General features: G+C 45.0%; 1 pseudogene; it reads right to left on the bottom strand.

Moving 5' to 3' along the window:
* Window positions 1–16,564: 16,564 nt before the first annotated feature.
* On the bottom strand, window positions 16,565–23,026 carry LOC129639476 (testis-specific Y-encoded protein 1-like; annotated as a pseudogene).
* Window positions 23,027–23,547: the final 521 nt, after the last annotated feature.

The following is a 23,547-nucleotide window of genomic DNA, read 5'->3' as shown; positions in this document are numbered from 1 at the left end:
TTTCTTATCTCTCCTTGATATTCTTTGGAAGTCTGCATTTAAATGGGTATATCTTTCCTTTTGTCCTTTGCTTTTTTCTTCTCTTCTTTTCATAGCTATTTATAAGCCCTCCTCAGACAGCCATTTTGATTTTTGCATTTAATTTTCTTGGGGATGATTTTGATCTCTGTCTTCTGGACAATGTCACGAACCCTCATCTATAGTTCTTCAGGCACTCTGTCTATCAGATCTAACCCCTTGAATCTGTTTGTCACTTTCACTGTTTAATCATAAGGGATTTTATTTAGGTCATTCCCATATAGTCTAGTGGTTTTCCCTACTTTCTTCAATTTAAGTCTCAATTTGGCAATAAGGAGTTCATGATCTGAGCCACAGTCAACTCCTGGTCTTGTTTTTACTGATTCTATAGCGTGTCTCCATCTTGGCTGCAAAGAACATAACCAATCTGATTTTGGTGTTGACAATCTGGTGATGTCCATGTGTAGAGTCTTCTTTTATGTTGTTGGAAGAGGGTGTTTGCTATGACCAGTGCATTCTCTTGCAAAAACTATATTAGCCTTTGCCCTGCTTCATTCTCTACTCCAAGGCCAAATTTGCCTGTTACTCCAGGTGTTTCTTGACTGTCTACTTTTGCATTCCAGGCCCCTATAATGAAAAGGGCAACTTTCTTGGGTGTTAGTTCTGAAAGGTCTTGTAGGTCTTCATAGAATCGTTCAATTTAAGCTTCTTCAGCATTACTGGTTGGGGTGTAGACATGAATTACTGTGATATTGAATGGTTTGCCTTGAAAATGAACAGAGGTCCTCCTGAGTTTTGAGATTGCATCCAAGTTCTGTATTTTGGAATCTTTTCTTGACTATAATGGCTACTCCATTTCTTCTAAGGGATTCTTGCCCACAGTAGTAGATATCATGGTCATCTGAGTTAAATTCACCCATTCCAATCCATTTTAGTTCTCTGATTCCTAAAATATTGATGTTCACCTTGCCATCTCCTATTTGACCACTTCCAAATTTGCTTTGATTCATGGACCTAACATTCCAGATTGCTAGGCAATATTGCTCTTTACAGCATTAGACCTTACTTCCCTCACCAGTCACATCCAAAACTGGGTATTGTTTTTGCTTTGGCTTCGACTCTTCATTCTTTCTGGAGTTTTTTCTCCACTGATATCTCCAGTAGTATTTTGGGCACTTATCAACCTGGAGAGTTCATCTTTCAGTGTTCTAGCTTTTTGTCTTTTCATACTGTTCATAGTGTTCTGAGGGAAGAATACTGAAGTGGTTTGCCCATGGGTACATGGGTATTTGTTCATAGTCGCATCTTATTTCTCAGCTGTTAATAGTAGCATCTTATCTCTCAATTCTGTGGAGGTTAACAGACCATCTGAGCATATTCCTCATCCACAGCCACATTCAGTCATAAAATTATGTGTTTATCCTTCTCTCTAGAAACAAATTAGAAAACAGTGATGGTTACCCCAATTATTATGTAAATTTAGGACAAAATAACTCTGATGAATGTTTTAATCAGGTCTTTTTGAGGACTGCTTCTTATTTTGAAAATTTTGTAATAAACTGTGCTTGCTAGGATCATTTAAGTCTCCTTGTCATTTCCGAATCTTTGCAACCCCATGGGCTGCAGCATGCTAGGCTTCCCTGTAATTCTTCATCTCCTGGAGCTTGCTCAAATTCATGTCCACTGAGTCAGTGATGTCATTCAACCATCTCGTCCTCTATCATCCCTTTCTTCTCCTGCCTTCCATCTTTCCCAGCATCAGTGTCATTTATAAGCAATCGGTTCTTCACATCAGTTGGCGAAAGTATTGGAACTTCAGCCTCAGCATCAGTCCTCCCAATGACTTTCAGAAATGATTTCCTTTAAAATGATTGGTTTTTATCACCTTTCTGTCCAAGAGACTCTCAAAAGTCTTCAGCAACACCACAGTTCAAAAACATCAATTCTTTGGCACTCCGCATTCCTTATGGTCCAACTCTCACATCCATGCATGACTGCTGCAAAAACCATAGTTTTGACTGTACGGAAATTTGTCAGTAAATAATGGGTCTGCTTTTTAATATGCTGTTTAGGTGTGCCATAGGATTTCTTCGAAACAACAAAACTATTTTAATTTCATGGCTGCAGTCACCTTCTGCAGTGATTTTGGAGCACAAGAAAATAAAGTCTGTCACTGTTTCCTTTGTATCCACATCTATTGCCAGGAAGTGATGTGACCGAATGCCGTGATCTTAGTGTTTTTAATGTTAAGTTTTAAGTCAGCTTTTTTCAGTCTCCTCTTTCACTTTCAAACAGAGTTAATTCCTCTTCGCTTTCTGCCATTAGATTGTTGTCATCTGCATATCTGAGGTTATTGGTATTTCTCCCTGCAGTCCTGATTCTAGCTTGTGTGTCATCCAGTCCTGCATTTCCCATGATGTAATCTGCATGTAAGTTAAATAAGCAAGATGACAATATTCAGGCTTGATGTACTCCTTTCCCAATTTGAACCAGTGCGTTGTTCCATGTTTGGTTCTAACTGTTGCTTCTTAACCTGCATACAGATGTCTCAGGAGGCAGGTAATGTGGTCTGGTATTTCCATCTCTTTAAGAATTTGCCACTGTTTGTTGCGACCCACACAGTCAAAGGCTTTAGCGTAGTCAACACTTTGCTAGGAAACATATTTATAATATATCTTTTCTCTTTGCAGTCTTTTAGTAGTTTGCTTATCATGTGCATCACATTATGGTTTAATACTTATTCAATAATACAAATGTTTCCCATCCATTCTGTCTTTGTGGAGAGGATTTTTGGATTGGTAAGAAATTTTGAATTTTGTTTTCATCTGTATTACTCTTAAACAACCCATTTTTTCTTAAGCAGCTGCTTTCTGGGTTCAGGCAAGCTAGTTAGTGGGGTGAACTTTGGGATACAGATGAATATTTAGCAGGACCAAGTTGAGAGAAGAAAATGAATGTTATGATAAATTGCATCCTCTCAAAATTTGTATGCTGAAGACATAACTCTCTGTTCATTATATTTAGTCAGAATGTGAGTAGATTGTCTTTTCTTCTGACCCTATTTGGAAATAGGGCCTCTAAATAGGTAGTTGGGTTAATACGACTGATTCTTTATAAGAAAAGGAGATCAGTCACAGAAAACACAGAGACATTACTGTGTGAAGACAAAGCCAGAAAATTCTGGACTGACACAGTCCAGAACAGAACAAATCTCCTGACCCTTTGATTATTGATTTGATCCCCAGATGCTTGAAAAAACATTTTTAAAGTTACCTGGTATGTTTCTCATTGTTCTGGCAAGCCTAGAAAACCAATACACCCACTTCCTCTTGAAAAGAGGCTTTCAGTTTCAAATGAGGCCTCCTTTTCTTACCTAGGTTCTCATGGAAAGGAAGCTGGAATCTCTAACACATAAACTGATGATCCTCACAGATACTTAACACTCCCTGAAAGTTTTCACAGTTTCTTTAGAGATTCAACTGGGCTAGAAATTGTTCCTATCTCATGGGTAAAGTTGGCCTAGGAAGTACTAGAATGAGCATCATTTACAGTAAGTGGTAGGAGAAAATAAGCCTATCATGAAGGCAGCCCCACCTTGAAAAATAGATACAGTCCTCTCCTTTCATCTGTTAGAGGCAAAGGGAAGTGACTAAAGCAGTCTACCTATTGCTTTAGTAATGTCACAGAGTCATGATGTCATGGCAACCATGCCTCCCTAAATCTCCCCTAACCAAGACACTAGGCTCTGGTAGCCATGGGGAAGCCTAGAGAATCACAAGCCTTCCCAAACCGTTGAAACCATGTGGGCTTTTCCCCTAGAGAGTTTGCCAGGTGTGTTAGTGTTACCTTCTCCATGGCAGAATTTGTGGTCTATGTGCTCCACACTTATCAGCAGTCCTCCGGTTTCCTGAGAACCCCAAGAGACCACCATTCCTACTTGCAAAGTACATATCTTAAAAGAAAAAAAAAAAAAGGAATGCAATCCAGTACAAACTGAAGGGCTCCAACCCATGGAAATATACAGGTTCCTTAATCCCAACAAGGGCTGTATGAGCAGCAAAACAACAGTTCCAGGCAACCTCAGCATTAACACCTACAGCCATGCCAGGGTTATGTCACAAGTTCTGTACTTAAAGACTGCAGACTTTATGTCCTCTACAGACTGGAGAAATTATGCCAACAAGATCTCTCCACTTCCATCTTAGCCAAGCCTAGAAGACAGAGTCTGTAGTGAAGCACATCAGGACAAATGCATGATCAACTGAGAATATTTGTATGTAAGAGTACCAGATACAGTGTATTGTGGAGAAGATGTGCACCAAGAGTGAAATCATGTTAAAGTCTTTTGTGCCACTTTCAGAGAGAAACTGTTCATCTTCCAGATGATGCAGTCGATAGGATTCAAATCACTATTAATATTCAAATCAGCCACAAGGCAATGCAAGGTCCCTCTATGGAACTTCATAAAGAACTTCCCATGCAAGCCTGTATGAAGCCTCTAATTTCCATTCCTCAAATGATTTCATTCAATCAGCAGACAGTTTGAAATATGGAGAATGGGCAGGCACTCGTGGAAGATGATGAAAACTGCAAGAACAGAGCATCTTTCCAGGGCAGTGAACACAGAATGCTACAGGTTGGTAATAAGATGAAGGAAAGTTTGACTGGAGAATGAAGGGGGGATTTCAGAGCTAAGATCTGGCTTTTTGGGGTGGTGGGAGCTGCTCCAGACCTGCCTGCAAGCCTTGGGGACATATTTCAAAATGTAATAAACTATGTGGTCTCTGGCCTCAGTGAGCATTGACAATCTTAATGCCTCAGCATACTAGACTAGACCAACTGCAGTGCAATGGCTTAGAAATTCAGGAGATATCATTTGGGGGAAGGGGAGCGGTGACTTAACAGGGACTTGCTCAGTCACACTTGTTCTAACAGTGTGAATAGTTAATAGAGCTGGATTCGGGATTCACCTATATATAGACTGTTCTCTTAAGCATATTTCATTTTTGAGATTATAACGAGATAACAACGTATCTGGGATTTCATTTTCTTTCTTGTTGTCTACTTCTCTACTCATACTACCAGAAGATAGCACTAACTTGGAAGTTACATGTTTGTATTAGGACTTTCCTCTCACTTTTCCAACTGTACCAATTGTGCTAAATGACTTCCTACCACTAAAGATGGCCCAGTTTATCACAATTCCTCCTGCCATACAAGAATCTCTCAAAAAAAGAAAAGGCAGATAGAATGCAAAAGCACAGACAAGCCAAGTTTCTGAGGACTGTTTGAAATAAAGAAAGGCCATGGGAAAGCAGGCCATGAGTTGGCTGGCTGACATAGTAGTGTTGTTATAGAATCTGTGGCATCAGAGATAAGTGGCACTCAAAGATGCAGAACAGCCGTGTTTATTCAGCACCAGTGTGGGCTCAGTCGTGTCCCTCCAAAGACTGAGTGTCCCGCCTTTGTTCTGGGTATCTTTTATACACCGTAAATTTCCCGCTCAAACAGCTCAGATCCCTCCCTTCTCCAGGTAGCCCTAGTTCCTGAGGAGAGGAGGTAACGAGCAAGCAAGAGATCAGATGCGGAAGTGGTGATTAATGAGCAGCAGCTGTTAACACAAGATAAAGGAAGGGAAAGCAAAAGGTTGTTACTTTAATTGGGGGCTTTGATCTGGCTTCTATCGCATTCCCCCCTTTTGATGTTCAGGGTGCATTTGCAGCTGTCAGAGAACATTATCATCCAGAACTGGCTGGTAGCCCTTTAAAAGCAACAGCTAGGTGGCTGTTCTCCATTCAACAACTGTTTCTACAAATGAACTCTGTTATGTTTTTGATTAGGACGGGTATGAAGCAAGGAATAAGCAGACATCAGTGAGTATGACTATGACATTCCCAATCATTGTCTTAACCAGAAACATTTTCTGAACCAGAACATGGGCAATCTTCCCGATATTTTTAGCTATGTCTGTCAGAACTTTTCCACTGTCATCTATTTGGATACAACAGTCACTTTGGTTGAATTTCCCACAAGCTCCTCCTTCCTCCACTGTTTGATATTGATAGATGACAGTCCTCATCTGGGATTGTTGCTGTGACAGTTCCAACGCAGTTGCAATTTGGTTAGTTATAATCTCAAGTACCTCCTGCAGTCGGATTGTTCAGTTGAGCATGTAAATGGGGGTCCTGTATCCCCAACTCCCATGTTTGCCCCAGTTTTGTTTTCCCCCTGGCTCAAGGAATCATTTTTCTCTGTGTCTCAGGTTGTCGTAAATAGGGAACACCAGCGTATCCCCTGATGTTGGGTAAGAGGAAGAAACCAGACTGAATTATTCCTATGGTGCAGGTTCCTCCACATCTGGATGGGAATGCTGAGTAAGCCCTTCTCCCACAATTCCAAAAAGTCCCCCTCGGGGCTACCATAAGTCTGGGTTTGTGGAGTAAAGATGCTTCCAATATGGGCTAATGCCTGGGATTGCAAAAAAGGGATTTGTATCAGGTTGATTTCCTGTACAGTTTTGCTCTAGAATCCCAGAAGTGGAGTTGAAGGGAGGGCAAGTGTTATTTCCATTCTCTCCTTTTTGGAGAGCCCAATACTAGGTTGGGGCCCCTGGCCACAATGGAAGTTTCTTACAGCTATCATTATAGACCAGGGCTCTTCTGTATTTTGTTTCTCCAACCCAGGTATAATGTATCCCTTCTCGGCTTAGGCATTCTTTGACTACTGTTTTCTTGGACAGGGTCCAACTCTGAATAGGACCCCCTGCCCTCCTGCTAATTGTTTGACTCCATCAACAGCAGAAAGACATCTGATCCAATACACTTGCAGGGCCATGTTTTAAACATCAGAGAACCTCCACAAACCCAGCAGCTAGTGACATTTAATTCCAGGGCCAAGTCCTTGGCTAGATGGATAAAGGGATTATTACTAATAGAGGGCATTTCTAACTTATATTTGAGGGAGGCTCAAAGCTGGTTGCACAGTCCAGAGCACCCTGTCTTTGGATCTGATGCCAATGGGTCTGGCTTGGTTATTTGGGCCTTTAACTGTTTGACCACCTCTTGGGCTGGTTCTTCCCTAGCCTGGTCTTGCCCCCTCCTCCCCCAACATCTGACATCCCAAAATGAGTCTGTCGAGCCCAGCCAGCCATCTGTTTTGGGGTGCCATAGCACATTAGGCCATTCACTGTGTGGGCTCTAATTTCTCCCTCCCAGTAATGCTTCCCTTCCCTAGTGCATGGGAAAGCTGAACTATATCATGTGGATGGTTTGTATCTATAGCCAGTGAATCCTTGGGCCCATTTACCCTCATGGTAGAAGGACACCATACATTCAGAACAATCTTCCTGGCTCTCAGATGAGGAGGGGATTTTACAACTTAACAGAACTGTAAGGCAAAAATATGCTGTTTTCATACTTAAGTTGCTCACACTGGGAGGATACTCAAAAAAACACGAACTATGAAGAAGTAGGCAAAGCAGAGAGAGAGTTTTTGGATTCAAGTCCACTCTTGGGGAGAGAGTAAAGCCCTATTCCAAATAAGATGAATAGGGGGAGTCCTAGACCAATTAATAACCAATACATCTGCTTTTTGTCGGTCCTATTGGTTCCTCAAGCTTCAGCCGTGCTTTTATTGACCAGCTTCCAGTGTGGTCAGGGTGGGGCTTTGGGGGTGGGTTTTTCCTTCTCCACAAGGTCAGGCACAGGGGTTCCTCCAGACTAAGGGTCATTTCCCACTTCTCTTGGCTATCAGTCGGACTTGCAGGTTTGACTCTGGAATAATGGATCCAAGCGTCTATTCCTGCCACCTTGAGATCAGTGGGGTAGTTAAGTTTAAAGAATAGGGCCCTTTCTGCATGGGTTTTAAAGGCTCTTTTTTGCAATCCTTTCTTTACCCATACTCAGTCCCCTGGTTGGTGAGGATGTACTGTTATGCCTAAGGAAATGGGTAGTCTATCAATTATCCATTATGTATTCGAGAGATTGTGTGTCCTAACCCTTGTAGCTGCCTATATAAGTCCAAGTTCCCCAGTTCTCTGGTGTCTCCCCTTAAGTTGATTAGCTAGGGTGGTCGTCCATACAGGATTTCAAATGGCAAAAAAAAACTATCCCTGCCCAGGGCAAACTCCTCACTTTTAAGAGGGCTGAAGGCAACATGCCTACCAAAGATAAGCTGGTCTCCTGGCATAGTTTTGCTAGGGTTTGTTTGAGGGTTTGATTCACGCATTCCACTTTCCCTGAGCTCTTGGGATGGTAGGTAGTATGCAATTTCCACTGGGTTTTCAAAGCCTTTGCCACCTGTTATTCTGTGTCAGCTACAAATGCCAGTCCATTGTCTGACCCTATGGTCAGAGGCATTCCATATCTGGGGACAATGTCTTTCAGGAGTGCCTTGGTTACTTGTCTTGCTTTTTCAGTTCCGGTAGGAAAGGCTTCCACCCAGCCTGAAAAGGTGCAGATAAAAACTACAAGGTATCTAAATCCTTGATTTGGAGTGATTTCAGTGAAACCTGGTTCCATATCCTCAAAGGAGGATAGTCCACAATGTTTTGTCCCTGCCAACCTACTAGGCCCCTGGTAAGGATTATTTTGTAAACAGATTACACATCGCTGGGAGACAGAACAGAGTGCGGGGAGGTGAGCAACAAGATAGTATGGGCCTAGCAAAGTCTCTAAGGCAGTCTTGCCCATATGGGTCAGTTCATGTTTCTGGTTCAACAGCTTTAGGCAAGTTGTGCCAGAAAATAGACTTGTGGTCTTGTGTGAGCCACCATCCTATTTTGGCCTTGGTTCCCCCTTCCATTTTATCAATTTTTCCTCCTTGGGGAGGACATGGGGGCAGCTGGTATCTCCAGGGCTAGCAGGACTTTCAATTTGTCTGAAGGCTATGGGCAGCCTCCTTGGTGGCTGCATCAGTGTGATGGTTCCCTTTGGCCACTGGGTCACCTCCCTTCTGGTGACATGTGCTGTGGACAACTGCCACTTCCTTTGGTTCCCATACTACTTCCAGAAGTTTCAGGATTTTGACTTGGGTTTTGAAGCCTTTCTGTCTTGCTGTAAGGAGTCCTCTTTCCTTGTATAAAGGCTCCGTGGACATGTAGAGTAGCAAAAGCATACCACAAGTCTGTATCAGTATTGACTCGCTGCTCTCAACTGAGTTCCAGGGCCCTGATTAATACCCATAACTCCACTCTCTATGCTGACCATCCTTGAGGAAGTGCCTCTCCTTCTGCCCCTTCAGAGTCAGACACTACAGCATACCCAGCCATCTTCTTTCTGTTTCCATGTAGCATCTACCATCACTATATAGGACCAGGTCTGGGTTGTGGACTGGCTTGTCAGTCAGGTCTGATCTATTAGAAAATAGTTCATCTAGTAATTCCAAGCAATCATGTTCCAAGGGCATTGCTTCTTTTGGTAGAAAGATACCTGGTTTTAGAGTTCATACAACTTGCAGTTTTACTGTGGATGTTCTCATAGTAACCCTTGATACTGAGTCATCCGTGCATGTGTGAGCCAGTGGTGGCCTCTGCTATCCATCAGCATTACAGCTGAGTGTATAACCTTAACATTTAGGTTTTGCCCAAACATTAATTTGTCAGCCTCGCTCACTAGCAAGGCAGTGGCTGTTATTGCTCGGAGGTAGGGTGGCCATCTATTTAGACAAATAGACCACTGGTCTTTGCCAAGGCCTGAATTTTTGGGTCAAGACTCCCAAGGCCACTTTGTACTTTTCATGACCACAGAGATTGAGCACTCTGGTTATATTGGGAAGCTCGGAGGCTGACACGTCGGAGACTTTGGCCTTAATTGTTTGAAATGCCACCTCTTGGCTCCCATTCAAAGGCAGCGTTTTCTTCTCCTTTCAGGGCCTCATATAGGGGTCTGGCCAGGTCCAAAATCCAGGGATCCATATTCTGCAGAATCCTACCACTCCCAGGAGCTCATGGACCTTCTCACGAGTGGTAGGGGCAGTGTTGGCACAAACTTCTTGTTTCCTTTCAGATCCCAGCATTTGCTGGCCCCAGATGATGTTAAAACCTAAATATTTTACTTGTCTTTTACAGATTTGTGCATTTTTCTTTCATACACGGTACCCAGCTTCCATTAACAAGGTGACGAGGACCTTTGTTCCTTCTAGGCATCGAGCCTGTGTTGTGCTCAATGACCTATTTCAGCAAGACACAGTCTAACTCCTGTCCAGGAAATTTCACAAAGTCAGTGGCCAAAGCTCCGCTGAATAGAGTAGGGGAGTTCTCGAAACCCTTAGGAGGCCTCGTCCAAGAGAGCTGTTCCTTGTTTCCCATGTGTGGGTTTTCCCATTCAGGGGCAAATAGTGGTTGGCTGACAGGTGCAAGCTGGAGGCAGAAGAAGGCATCTTTCAAGTGCGAGCAAGTAAACCGTTCAGCTGTGGAGGGGATCAGTCCTAGTAGGGTGTACGGTTTAGGCACTGCTGGATGCAGAGTAATTGTTGCCTCCTTTACAGCTCTTAAGTTCTGAACTGGGTGGTAGCCATGTGTCCCTGGCTTCTTCACAGGTAGTAGTGGGGTGTTCCAGGGTGACTGGCATTTAATCAGAAGTCCGTGTTGGAGTAGTCTATATAAATGAGCCTGGATTCCCAGGCAGGCCTACTGGGGAATCAGATACTTTTATAGTTTTACAGGCTGAACTCCCGGTTTCAGATCAGTCAGGATGGGAGCAAGGAGTTTTGCCAGGCCCAAAGCATTTTCCTTGGCTGAAACTGGTGGGTACTCAGTCTATGATTCTGGAGGAATGGTCCCTTCTCTTTTAAGGGAGGAATACAGGCGCCATTCTTCTCACCTTATAGCAAGAATCATAATCAAGGGGGAGGGTGGGCCTGCTAGCTTTAGGAGAGGTTACCCATCAGCAGAAAATGAAATCTGGGCCCCCATCTTAGCAAGCAGGTCTCTTCCCAACAAGGCAATAGGGCAGTTGGGCAAGGGGAGGAACTTGTGCTCTACCTCATGGCCCCCGGTCAGCATTGTCAAGGACTTCAAAATGGCCTGCCGGTCTGGGTGCCTGTGGGTCTGGGCACCTGTGCCCCTAATGATGTGATAGTTTCTTTTCCAGATATGTGGACTATATCCTGGGTGACCATGGAATGCTCAGCACCAGTGTCCAACATAAAGTCCATTGGATGGCTCCTTACTTGAATTCTGACCATGGGCTCTCAGGGACCCAGATGGAGAGAGTCCATTCCCCTCTAGTTGGATTCTGCTTGAGCTAGCCTGATCAGATTAGTGCCGGGTGGCTTGAGTTGATACCAGCTCAGTGGACCTGTTGCTTTGGTTTTCTTCTCAGGGCGACTTGGGTACTCATTTATCCAGTGTCCCTTTGCCTTGCAATAGGCACACTGATCGTGGCTGAGGGGAATTGTTCTTGTTGGATCTGGACCCCTTGCTTTATGGTGTGGTCCCAAGAAGACTGCACGCTTTGACAGGGCCGCTGCCAAGGGTGCAACGTTTTGCTTCATCCACTTTTTGCTGTTTAGCTGTGATTGACAAAGACTTTGTTGGCAAAGCAGTTCTGTGGCATTTTTACCTGCAAACCTTTTAACTTCTGTAATTTTTTTTTTCAGATGTCTGATTGGCCCTGTCCCTCAAAGGCTGAGTTTATCATCCATCAATTTTCAGTGGTTTCAGGATCAAAAGGGGTGAAAACCCAGAAGGCCTCACACAGCCTTTTGTAGAAATTGTCCAAGCTTTCATCTGATTCATGTAGCACCTCAGTGGTCTTAGCCATGTTAGCAGGCTTCTTAGCCTCATCTTTTACCCCCTGTAGGAGAGAGGATCTGTGGATATCTCTCCAACTGGTTTCTTCCCCCCTCCATATTGGGGTACCAGCGAGGCTCTTCCTCTGGGATGTTCTCCCAAGCCCAGTTCTCCACATCTAATTGGCCCCCTGGGGCATTGGACTAGAGCCTTTTTCTAGCCTTTGTCATGACTCATCCTCATTCCTCAGTATTGAATAGGGTGAGGAGATATTGCAGGCAGTCTTCCCAGGTGGAGCAGTGGGTCTGGAAGATGGATTCTAAGAGACTAATCACCGCTTGGGGCTTTTCAGAGTATGAGGGTGTGTGCTGTTTCCAATTAAAGAGATCAGTCATGGAAAAAGGCTGGTAGTCAAAAACGGCTCAATAGAGCAGAAACTGTGAGCTTGTTTATGTCTCTTGATGTAATTGTAGATTTGTGGAACCACTGTCTGGAGATATCACTGGCCATCCTTTGCTCATTCTTGTTTTGGACAGGGTTGACACAGAGATACACTGACCAGTCTCCCCGAGCCTGTGGATGCCTCATGCCTCCTCTTCTTGTTCCTCCAAGTCTCATGTTCTGTCACCTTCATCTCTGCATCTGATGTGAGCCAGACACATGCACACACACAGAAAGACACGCAAACACAGGCAACATAAGCATACCTGTGTAAACACACACGAGGAAGGCACAATGACACAAACACAAACAGGGAACACAGATGTTTCAGTAGCTGAAGAAGCCAGTGTCCAGCAATATGGGAGATGGTGTCAATAGGCACCGTGTCCTGCCCTTTTAGGATCCCTGTCCATTTCTTCCCCCAGCTGTTCACCAACCAGCCTTAAGTTGTCTCTGGCCTTGTGGTGGTGGTGAGAGGTGATTCGGTGGATGTGGAAATTCACAGAAGACCCCAAAGTCAGCACAACAGTGCCAAGGCACAGTGGAGAGAAACCCATTCCAACTCGTGGTGGTTTCCGGGAGGAAGGTTGGGACTTAAGTGCCCAGGGGAATCTCAAACTCAGTGAGCAGCAGGAGGCTTTGGGGTGGCTCTACCTGGGGAAAGATGATTATGACAAAGATGCTTGATTCACCCTGACTCTATCAGAATCACTCAGGACTCTCATCTTGTGATCACAGCTTCTTCAAGTGAGACTTGGACACACAAAGTCCCCAAGCCTCCAGTTTCAGCTTGTCACTTGCTACCAGTATGACCCAAATCCAGGCTCCACATCCAGCCTGCATGAGCCCAAGCATCCTCATTTGGGAAAGGAGAGTGTCCCAGCCTGTACATGGCTGTCCCTTCAGGGACCACTTTTGATCCCCTCACAACCTTGTGTTTCTGTCAGTAAACTCTCATGGCAGAATCTACCTCTATGGGAAGTACTGCAGGAGGTCAAGCCACAGGTCTTCACTGATTATCTGCTGGCAACATGAACAAGGTCAGCATGGAGCTCACCTGGACCCGAATGCTTCATGAACAGCGAAGAACTCCAACACAAATCATCAATTCTGCAGAGGCCCAGAGTAACCCCATCTCAGAAATCCTGTTTGATCCTGGGCTGTTGTGATCCAACAACCAGTTGAGGAAGTTAAGACTGCTGGTTTCCAGCCTGTGGCTTTGAGCTCCCCTTTTATAAACCCAGAACCAGTGGACTGGAGTGGAATAACACAGCATGTATCCTGGAGGAAGACAAGGGAGGCAGGGAAGGATCATGCAGGAGGAGCATCCACTCTCTTCCCCACCCACCCACACCACCATGTGAGGCAGGTTGTACCAATGATGTCAAGGTAGTACTCCTTAATGATGACTGTGTTCATGAAGTAGAGTTTGCTCCAAAAAGAAACTTAGCAGCATGTAGCAGGACCAGGGATGCCTCAGTTCCTGCACCTGACAGGACCAGGAGGAGGGGAAATGTGCAAGTTTCTAGGGTCCGTAACTTGCCTGCAGGACAGGCATCAACAGCTTCTGCTTCTCCACTCCAAGTGCTCACACCACATAAGATGATCCCCCACTTCCCTGCCCACCTCCCCTACCTACCTGTCCTCATTCTCCCTCACTGACCTTCAAATCAATCATGTAGCTAAGCAAGACTTCAACTTGTTCACTGATCATGATGGATAGTTGGCAGTTGTTCACAATCTGCTGAAGGTCAAGGAGCCAGTCATGCCACATGCAGGGCCAGGTAGAGCCACAAGCAACAGGGCTAGTCTGGGAAGGAACAAGTGAAAGGGTAAGAGGCAGGAAGGCTAGGAGCCTGGAAACGGAGAAAATAGGCTGCAAGTGTCAGACATTTTTATCTCTCTCTTAAGCAGCAGGAGGAAACAAACTACAGGTGTCAGATATTATTTTCCCCTTCTCTATACAAAATTAAAAGGAGGCTTCTTTTAAAATTCTGTGTTGGCATGAAGACACCTGGTTCCACCTGAACTTAACTTTTCTCAAACCTTGAGCCAACCAATGCATTTTTCTTATGGAAATGTTTTTCTTAAGCTATGCTAATGAACTATTTATTTACCCTAGACTCTGTCTTTCTTCAAGTCCATTCCACCTAAGACTCAGAACGGAGAATGCCTCAACAAACCAGTATGTTTTGCTCATTCAATTCTTCTCCTAATCTATGTTATTAAAACTATGTATTTGCTTGGAAACCTGCCTTTCTTCAAGATTCTTGTCAATCCTTTTATGGCACAGGATGACTCACCTTGTGCCAATGTTATCTCAAGATACATGTTGTGGGTGAGGGGCCTGGTGCCACTCTCTGAGTGTTGAGACATTTCCTTTCTCTAATACGCAGCCTGCTAGTGGGTATATAATGGTCATCTGAGTTAAATTCACCCATTTCAGTCCATTTTAGTTTGCTGATTCCTAGAATGTCGACATTCACTCTTGCCATCTCTTGTTTGACCACTTCCAATTTGCCTTGATTCATGGACCTGACATTCCAGGTTCCTATGCAATATTGCTCTTTACAGCATGGGACCTTGCTTCTATCACCAGTAACATCCACAACTGGGTACTGTTTTTGCTTTGGCTCCATACCTTCATTCTTTCTGGAGTTATTTCTCCACTGATCTCCAGTAGCCTATTGGGCACCTTTATGGAATCTGGTCCCATCACTTCATGGGAAATAGATGGGGAAACAGTGGAAACAGTGTCAGACTTTGTTTTTTGGGGCTCCAAAATCACTGCAGATGGTGACTGCAGCCATGAAATTAAAAGACGCTTACTCCTTGGAAGAAAAGTTATGACCAACCTAGATAGCATATTGAAAGGCAGAGACATTACTTTGCCAACAAAGGTCCGTCTAGTCAAGGCTATGGTTTTTCCAGTGGCCATGTATGGATGAGAGAGTTGGACTGTGAAGAAAGCTGAGTGCCGAAGAATTGATGCTTTTGAACTGTGGTGTTGGAGAAGACTCTTGAGAGTCCCTTGGACTGCAAGGAGATCCAACCAGTCCATTCTGAAGGAGATCAGCCCTGGAATTTATTTGGAAGGAATGACAATAAAGGTGGTACTTTGGCCACCTCATGTGAAGACTTGACTCATTGGAAAAACTCTGATGCTGGGAGGGATTAGGGGCAGGAGGAGAATGGGACAACAGAGGATGAGATGGCTGGATGGCATCACTGACTCGATGGACATGAGTCTGAGTGAACTCCGAGAGCTGGTGATGGACAGGGAGGCCTGGCGTGCTGTGATTCATGGGGTCGCAAAGAGTCGGACACGACTGAGTGACTGAACTGAAGTGAACTGGACTGAGTGGGTATATAACTTCCTGCTAAAGACTAGCGGGGCGGGGGGGGCACTCTCTCTGCCGCCTTTTGATGTGTATGTCAGAATCTTTCTCTATCTCTTTTATACTTTAATAAAACTTGATTACACAAAAGCTCTGAGTGATCAGACCTTGTCAGTGGCCCCAGATTGAATTCCTCTCCTACCCAGGCCAAGAATCCCAGTGTCTTTCATGGGTCAGCAACAGCCTTTCACAGGGACCCTGGAACAGACATCTGTAAGCGCTCTGGGCACTCACGCTTGCCTGCCCACCCCACCGATATCCCCAACCAGTGCCATAACATCAAACATGCTCACGCCTCTTGGTCCCTGTGGTCTTTGGCGTCTGAAGTTGTCTGCATTCGCCATGGGAGGGTCTGTTTCTGACCACTTTTGATCTGTGACTGGCTGGTGTGTGCTTAGTAGTGGCATGTCACTGCTTAAATCGTCAGGAACTGCAGTCCCTTTGACACATCTTGTCTGCGGGCAAATGTGTGTGTTACATATGGGCATTTGTGTGTGTCTTTCTGTGTGTGTGTGTGTGTGTGTGTGTGTCTTTAACAAGAAAGCAGGTCTCTGACCTGCTCCCTGTCTTCACAAGGATGTGTGTGGTGTCGTCTGGCACTCACAGCGTACCAGACAGCAGCCCCTTCCATCTCCACCTTGGGTGTGGAAAACCTCCTGCTTCTGCACTGCACTAGTGGGAACAACTACAGGGGTTCTGACTGACCAGGAGGGGTTGTGGGACTCACACTGTCTATGTTACTTCCTGGGATTTTCCACAAATACAGCAAAAATTCTCTGGGAATGCTACTCTGGCCTAATGTTTCAGGTCCCTTCTGATATAGAATCCCCACCCCCGGGTACTGCTCCTCTTCAGATGCAGGCCAAAAGATGTCACCCAAAGCCACAGCTCAGACACCTACAGGTGTTTTGGCCATGTCCGAATTCTGCTCCTGCTGTATCTTTGGATCTCCACACACCCCCAGCACCCAGTTCCCTCAGTCACCGCTCACATTGACTGTGCCCTTGTCCCCACTCCTATTCCTGCTCCTGGTCCTTCTCCTCCTCCTGAGCAGCTGACTCTGAGGAATAGCAGTCAGGATAGGTTTTGGAAGCCAGAAGCCTGCGGTGCCCTGGAAGATGGCGCATCTCTGAGCCAAGTGACCCTCCTCTGATGGTTGTTCCACCTGAAGCGAACATAGGCCCTGTGGTCTTTCACTTTCCCAGAGCTAAACTCACTGTCTGAAGGGCCGCCAGTGACTCCAGGCCCTTCAGCATCGGCCGGTATATCACTTGGATCTCCTGGCCTTGCACGTTCCTGGCTCTGCTCCTCCAGCTTCTCCTCTGGCTCCTGTGAGGACAACTGCTCCTGTTCCACATCCGCCACCACCTCCACCTCTTCTGTGCTGTCTTCTTCCACCAGCAGCCAGACCTCTTGCCCGATTCCCACCATCTCTCCCTCTTCCAGGGCCACACCTTCCTTTCATCGCCTCCAAAATGAAGAGAGCCACCTCCTTGTTTGGTGCACCACCTGGTCCCTACAAGGTCTCCGACACACCCACCATGAGGGCAGGACCCAGGACCTCCGTCCCCTGAAAACTTGGCCTCACAGCTAAGAAGTTCCAGAGCCCTGGGGTGCTCCTGCCATCCTCTGGAAGCATCTCACTCTAGACGTGGCCTGCTGTGGCTCAAGCTGGTGCAGCTGTGAAGGGGTTGGACATGACAGCACAGCAGGTGGCCTGCACAGGTGATGCAATTGCTGCCATCACCCAGTGGCCATAGCTGCCTCCTTCTGGGATGCCCTGAGACTGAAGAATGTGGTGGTGGACCACCTGGAGCAAGCTGCGCAGGCCACCAGATTGCCCAGGCTAATGGGCCCTCGAGGCTGCAGGAGCTATGAACCACTCCCAGGCTGCTGGGCCCAATCTCAGCCATTGGCAGAGAGGGTAGTGGGCATCACGCTCCATGGACAGGCCCCAGCCCAAAAGGAGTCACCTCTGTCCCACCCCCAACCCCTTACCCCAGGCCCATGCCCGCCCACCTCCCACACCCCCACCCCACGGCTGCCAGGGCTCCAGCGAGCCACATGATGCCTCTGCTTCACTGAGTGTCCTCCTCCAGGCCATTGCCTGTCTTCCATCTGGCAAAACCCAGGTGCAAGCTGCCACTTCCTTGGCTTCCAGAAATTCAAAGCATGAATTCCCGCTTCTATATCTGAAAAGGACACTCCTGTGTCCCACAGGACCTTTAATCTCTGGGTGCTCTCCCAAAGTGTCCCATGAAAGGTAGGGGGGCAATGTGGCTGAATAGTTTCCTTCACTGAGCAGAGAGGCCAATGCAGACTGGATGATAGGAGAGTGAGTACAGACCCAGTTTGACATTGTTGAGCTCGTTTGCTCAGGGACACCAGAGCCACAGCATACAGAGCTCTCTGTCTCTGTCTCTGCTTTTGGCACACACTGTTTCCCTGTCTATCTTTCTTTGTGTGTAGTAGGGGCTTGTGTTTGTGTGTCTCTGTCTCTCTGTCTGGTGCTGCTGCCCTCTGCCATTCTCTGGGCACCAGCACTCATAAAAGACACTTAACCTAGGCATAAAGCCAAATCTATTCGCCTGTGTGAGTTGCACCCATGGGAGATCTGACTTTGTCAGTTAACACAGCTGGGGAATGCTTTCTCAAATTTAGAGGCAAATACAGGCGATCTCTGGTGAACCACAGAAGGAGACAGGCGTCCCTCCCTCCCTCACCTGGTGGACATGAACACTGCACAGGATTACAGTGGCTTGGCCACATTTTGGACAGGGGGAGAAATAGGATATGCTATTGCTGGCATAAGGTGACTGCCTGAAACGTGCTTGAATGCGTCAGGGAGAAGTTAAGGACAGGTCTCCATTAAGGGCGATGACACACCAGTGCCAGAGGCATTGAAGTCTGCCCATTTAGCGTATACAGGCCCTTTCAAAGTGGTGCTGTTTTTGTTCAGCCTCCACGTTGAGAACACACTGCAGCCTACCCTGTCTACCCAGCCCTGTGGGGTTGGGAACAGCGAAGAATCAACTGAAGCAATCCTTTGCATAGTCCTGATATCCAAGCGTTCTGTGAAGAGTATAGTGATGTTTTAAACTGGCAAGCTCTGCAGATAGCAGCTGCTTATGCTGCAGTCCCATCAGTCAACCAAAGCTTACATAAAAAGCAAGGTACGCTCATGCCCCTGGTCATTTTGGGGGGAAAATGCTGCTACAGTTGAGAAGGACAGAAAGATCTTTGTCGCTGAGTGTCCAAGAGGCTGTAGACCCGCCCCCTCTTCTGTGCCTGGGAATCCACCCCATTCTGTTTCTTGGCTCCTTTCCATTGTCACTGACTTCCCACTGGTCCTTTCTACCTGCCTATCCTTTCGGCAAGGGATCCAGGGTACAGCAGCACACTCGGAAAAAGGAAGAAATTCACCTCAGAACATCTTTAAACGAGCAATGTGGTGTCTTCCTCATGACTGTTATTCACTGATGCCTGGAGCCTAAATACAGCGGGCTCTGAACTGGAACCTGTCTCTCACTGTTCCAGGGTCCCTTCATGCAAACACCCTGCCATCCTTGCTTCATCCCTCTTCCCTCCCTCGCTGACAGACCCTGGCAGTGGGGCACTCACACACACCCCACACCTGCGCTTTCCTCACCTTTCTGCACTGCCAGGTAGCTGGAAGTGCCCGTCGGATTCCACGCTCACACTCCGTCTCTGCTAGGATGCCTGGGGGTTCACTCTGAGAGCCTAGCTTAGCATGTCATTTGTCTCACATGGTGCCAATATGTAACACCCTTAGAGAGGGAGTGTGCTGGCTGACAGGCTGATCCTAGGCAGCAGTAGCCCAGGACTTTCCCAAATCTCCTTCTCACCTGTGTGGAACAATCTGCATTGAAGCCGGCTCTCATTCCCATCCTCCTCCTTCCAGTCTCTTCCTTTTTCCAAAGGACCCTGGCCGCTTCAAAATCGGGGGCCCTGTCCTAGCCTCGTCCGGCATTTCCACAGGGTAGCCAATGCACCACAGACTGAGGGATCCACAGACAGTGGTTTTAAATCCCCACATCACTTGATTTATTTCCTCTGGGTGACTCCTCAAAACCCCCCACCACTGCTTACTGATACAAACACACAACACAGCAGAAATTGTGAGCTTGGTTATGCCTCTTGATGTAACTGCAGATTTGAAGAGTCCCTGTCCAGATTGTCACCTGTCATCCTTTCCTCATTCCTGTCCTGGACAGGGGCATCACAGAGATGCATGGACCAGTCTCCCCTAGTCTGTGAATGCCTCGTGCCTCATCTTCTGGTTGCTCCACATCTCAGGACTATCTCATCATCACATGAGGTGATGTCACCTTCATCTCTGTGTCTGCAGTGGGCAGGACCCACACACACACACACACACACACCCACACATGCAACACAGGCACACACGTGTAAGGGACAGGGAACATGTGGCAGTACATGAAGAACCACTTTTTTCATACAAAATATAGAGATTTCCATATTTCTTATAGGAAAATCTCCATTCTGATCTTCAAATGTGAACTATACCAAAGTCCAACGTCCATGAAGGAGCATTAGTGCCTAGATTTTGATATAGGGAATATAGGGAATTCCATATTTCATGGTGGAAAATCGTTGTCTTGATATATGTATGAGAAATGCAAAGAATTCCATATTTCATGAAGAAACAGTGGTGCCAATATTTTCACTTGTGAAATAGGGGCAATACCAATACCATATTGGATCTCCATATCTTAAGAAAAGCAATGCCTAGATGCTCATGTGTGAAATGTAGAGTATCCCATATTTAATGTAAGAAAATCACTACCCAGGTTTTCATCTAGGAAGTATAAAGAATTCCATATTTCATGTAAAAAACTTTGCATACAGATTTTAATAAAGTGAAATACAAAAAAATTCAACATTTCATGTAGTAAAACCAGGATTGAGATGTTCATATGTAACATATAGAGAATTATATTTTTAATAGAGTGAAAATGTCACAATGATTTTCGTTTCTGAAATATATGGAATTCCATATTTTATGTAGCAAAATTGGTACACAGAATTTGATAGATATCGTAAGCATACAGAATTCCAGATTGCATGTGGGGAAATTGGCGCTCAGGTTTTCCTATGTGATACACATAGTGTTCAGTACTTCCTCTAGGAAAATTTGAGCAGAGATGTTCATGTGTGATACATAGAAAATGGATGGCCCTATTTCAAATATGTTACATAGAGAATTCCATATTTCATATGGGAATATTGGCACTCATTTTCATATATGAAACATAAAGATTTCTTTATTTTTGTACAAATATCTGGGCCGAGATTTCCTTATATTAAATGTGAAAAATCTCATATGACATGTATGAAAATCTGTTCACAGATTTCTATTTGTGAAGTGTAGAAATGTCCTCATTCATGTAGGAAAATCAGTTCCCTGATTTTTATAACATGAAATATATAAAATTACATACTTATGTCAGAAAATCTCAATTAAGATTTTCATATATGGAATATACAGAATCCCATATGTCAATATAGCAGAAAAGTCTTTGTTCCAATTATCATCTGTAAAATATATGTGATTCCATATTTCATTTAAGAAAATCTGCACACTGATTGGCACGTGTGAAACATACAGAATTCCGTGTTCCACATTTGAAAATCTATGCCCACAAAAGCCATGCTAATATTTTCATATGTTTTTTAGAGAGAATTTAATATCTAATGTAGGAAAATGAATGTCCACATAGTCAAAGGTTTAACATGGAGAATTCCATATATTGTGTAGGAAAATGTGCTCACAGATATTCATAAATGTAACATAAAGAAGTCAATATATCCATCGGGAAACCCTTTTCCAGATTTTCATAGAGTGCATTCCATATATCATGCAGGAAAATCTGTGCCTAGATTTTCAAATGTGAACTATAGAGAATTACATATATTTAGTGCAGCAATAACAGCACTCATATATTCATATGTGAAATAATAGAGTATTGCATATGTAGATCAAGGAAATCTGCGCCCAAATGTCTTTGTGTGAAGTATAAAAATACCAAATTTCAGGTAAGATAACGTGTACCTAGATTTTCATTTTTGAAATGTACAAAGTTTCTATTTCATGAGTGAAAATTTGCATCATGTTTTCATATTTGAACTATTGAGAATATACTTCATGTCAGAAGATCTTAATGGAGATTTTCATAGGGAAAATATATAAAATCCCACACTTCAAGCAGGAAAATGTATGCTCAAATTGTCCTATGTGAGATATACACAATTCCATATTCATGTAGGAAAAAGTGTGCACAGACATCCAGATGTGTAACATCCCATAAGCCATGTATCATGACCAAAAATATACAACTAGATTTTCAAAAGTGAAATGCAGATTTCGTATTTCACATAGAAAACTCTGCACCCATATTTTCATATGTGAAACATACAAAAGTGCATATTTCATGCAGGAAAATCATCCTTCACGTGTACGTATGCATGAAGCAGAGCATCCAAAGCCAGTGATCTGGAAGAACCCAGAGGAATAGGGTGGGGAGGGATGTGGGGTGGGCTTAAGGATGTGTTGGACACATGGGTACCTATGGCTCACTAAGCTTGATGTATGGCAAAACCCGTCACAATGTTGTAAAGTAATCATCCTCCAGTTAAAATAAAGAAATCAATTTAAATTACTGACAAAATAAGAAAGAAAAGCACAAGGAACTCTACTCAGTGCTCTGTGGTGACACACATGGGAAGAGAATCCAACATGAAGGGATCTATGTAAGTATATAATTGATTCACACTGATGTACAGCAGAAACTAATACAACAATGTAAAGGAACTATACTCAAATAAAAAATTGATTTAAAAATATTGCAATGCAACTGTACCTCCAGCAGTGAATAAATAAATGGTTTCCCCATTTGCAATGTCTTTAGGGACATTATGCTAAGTAAAATATTTCAGCCGGAGGAAGACAAAAACTTTATCATCACGTGATATTGTTAGTTAAAATACCTGAGTTATAGAAACAGAGAGTTGAATGCGGTTATCGAGGGCTAGTGGAAATGGACCATGGTGGTCCAAGGTACCAACTTTAGTCATACGTTGAATAATCTCACCAAAGATGATACTATAAGAGGGCAGGAGGAATATGGAGCTGCACACTTAGCTCAGGTCCATTAGTGGATTTCAAAATCCAGCTCCATCAGAGTCAGCCTCTCAGAAGAGTTTAGTTAAAGATATATTGCAGGCTGTGCCCAGGGCCCTCCAGGTCCTCTGGCCTTGGGCTGAGGAGCAAGCCAGGGCACCTGAGGACAGGCTAAAGGCTGTGTCTTGCAGTGGCCCAGAGCTGCTTGCTAGAGCCACTCACTGGCCTGGCCCCAGGTTCAGAGCAATAGCCAAACTCTCCCATCCCCACCTCCATGACCGAACGGTTGTGGCTTCTGCATGGGTCAGTCTACAGGACCCAGTCCCCACCCACTGGGTAGACTGAGGAGACTGAGGGCCAGCTGCATGATGGACACCTGGCTCCCTCATTGAAGATGGTTGGGCAAGGTATGGGGACCTTGGTAAGAGGAGGGCCCACAGACTGAGAGCTGCCTCTTCAGCTGGGACTGGCCACTGGTGGGAGGATCAAGACTGGGTGCTGGATGAATGCTCCCAGTCAGGATTACCAGCCTGCCCAGGGACCTCCTCCTCCTAAAAAGGACCTAGGAGTGTGAAAGTCAAGCTTGGAAGCATTTTTTTTTTTTCAACATTCCCAACATGGGGAATAATATTTGTTTCGCTAGAGGCTTACATGGGAGAAGGCAATGGCACCCCAATCCAGTACTCTTGCCTGGATAACCCCATGGATGGAGGAGCCTGCTAGGCTGCAGTCCATGGGGTCACTAAGAGTGGGACACGACTGAGTGACTTCACTTTCACCTTTCACTTTCATGCATT

This window comes from Bubalus kerabau, chromosome X, assembly GCF_029407905.1.
Source record: "Bubalus kerabau isolate K-KA32 ecotype Philippines breed swamp buffalo chromosome X, PCC_UOA_SB_1v2, whole genome shotgun sequence".
In the NCBI taxonomy this organism is placed as follows: domain Eukaryota; kingdom Metazoa; phylum Chordata; class Mammalia; order Artiodactyla; family Bovidae; genus Bubalus; species Bubalus kerabau.
Note: the sequence above shows the minus strand (reverse complement) of the source record. Positions and strands in the feature narration are given on the sequence as shown.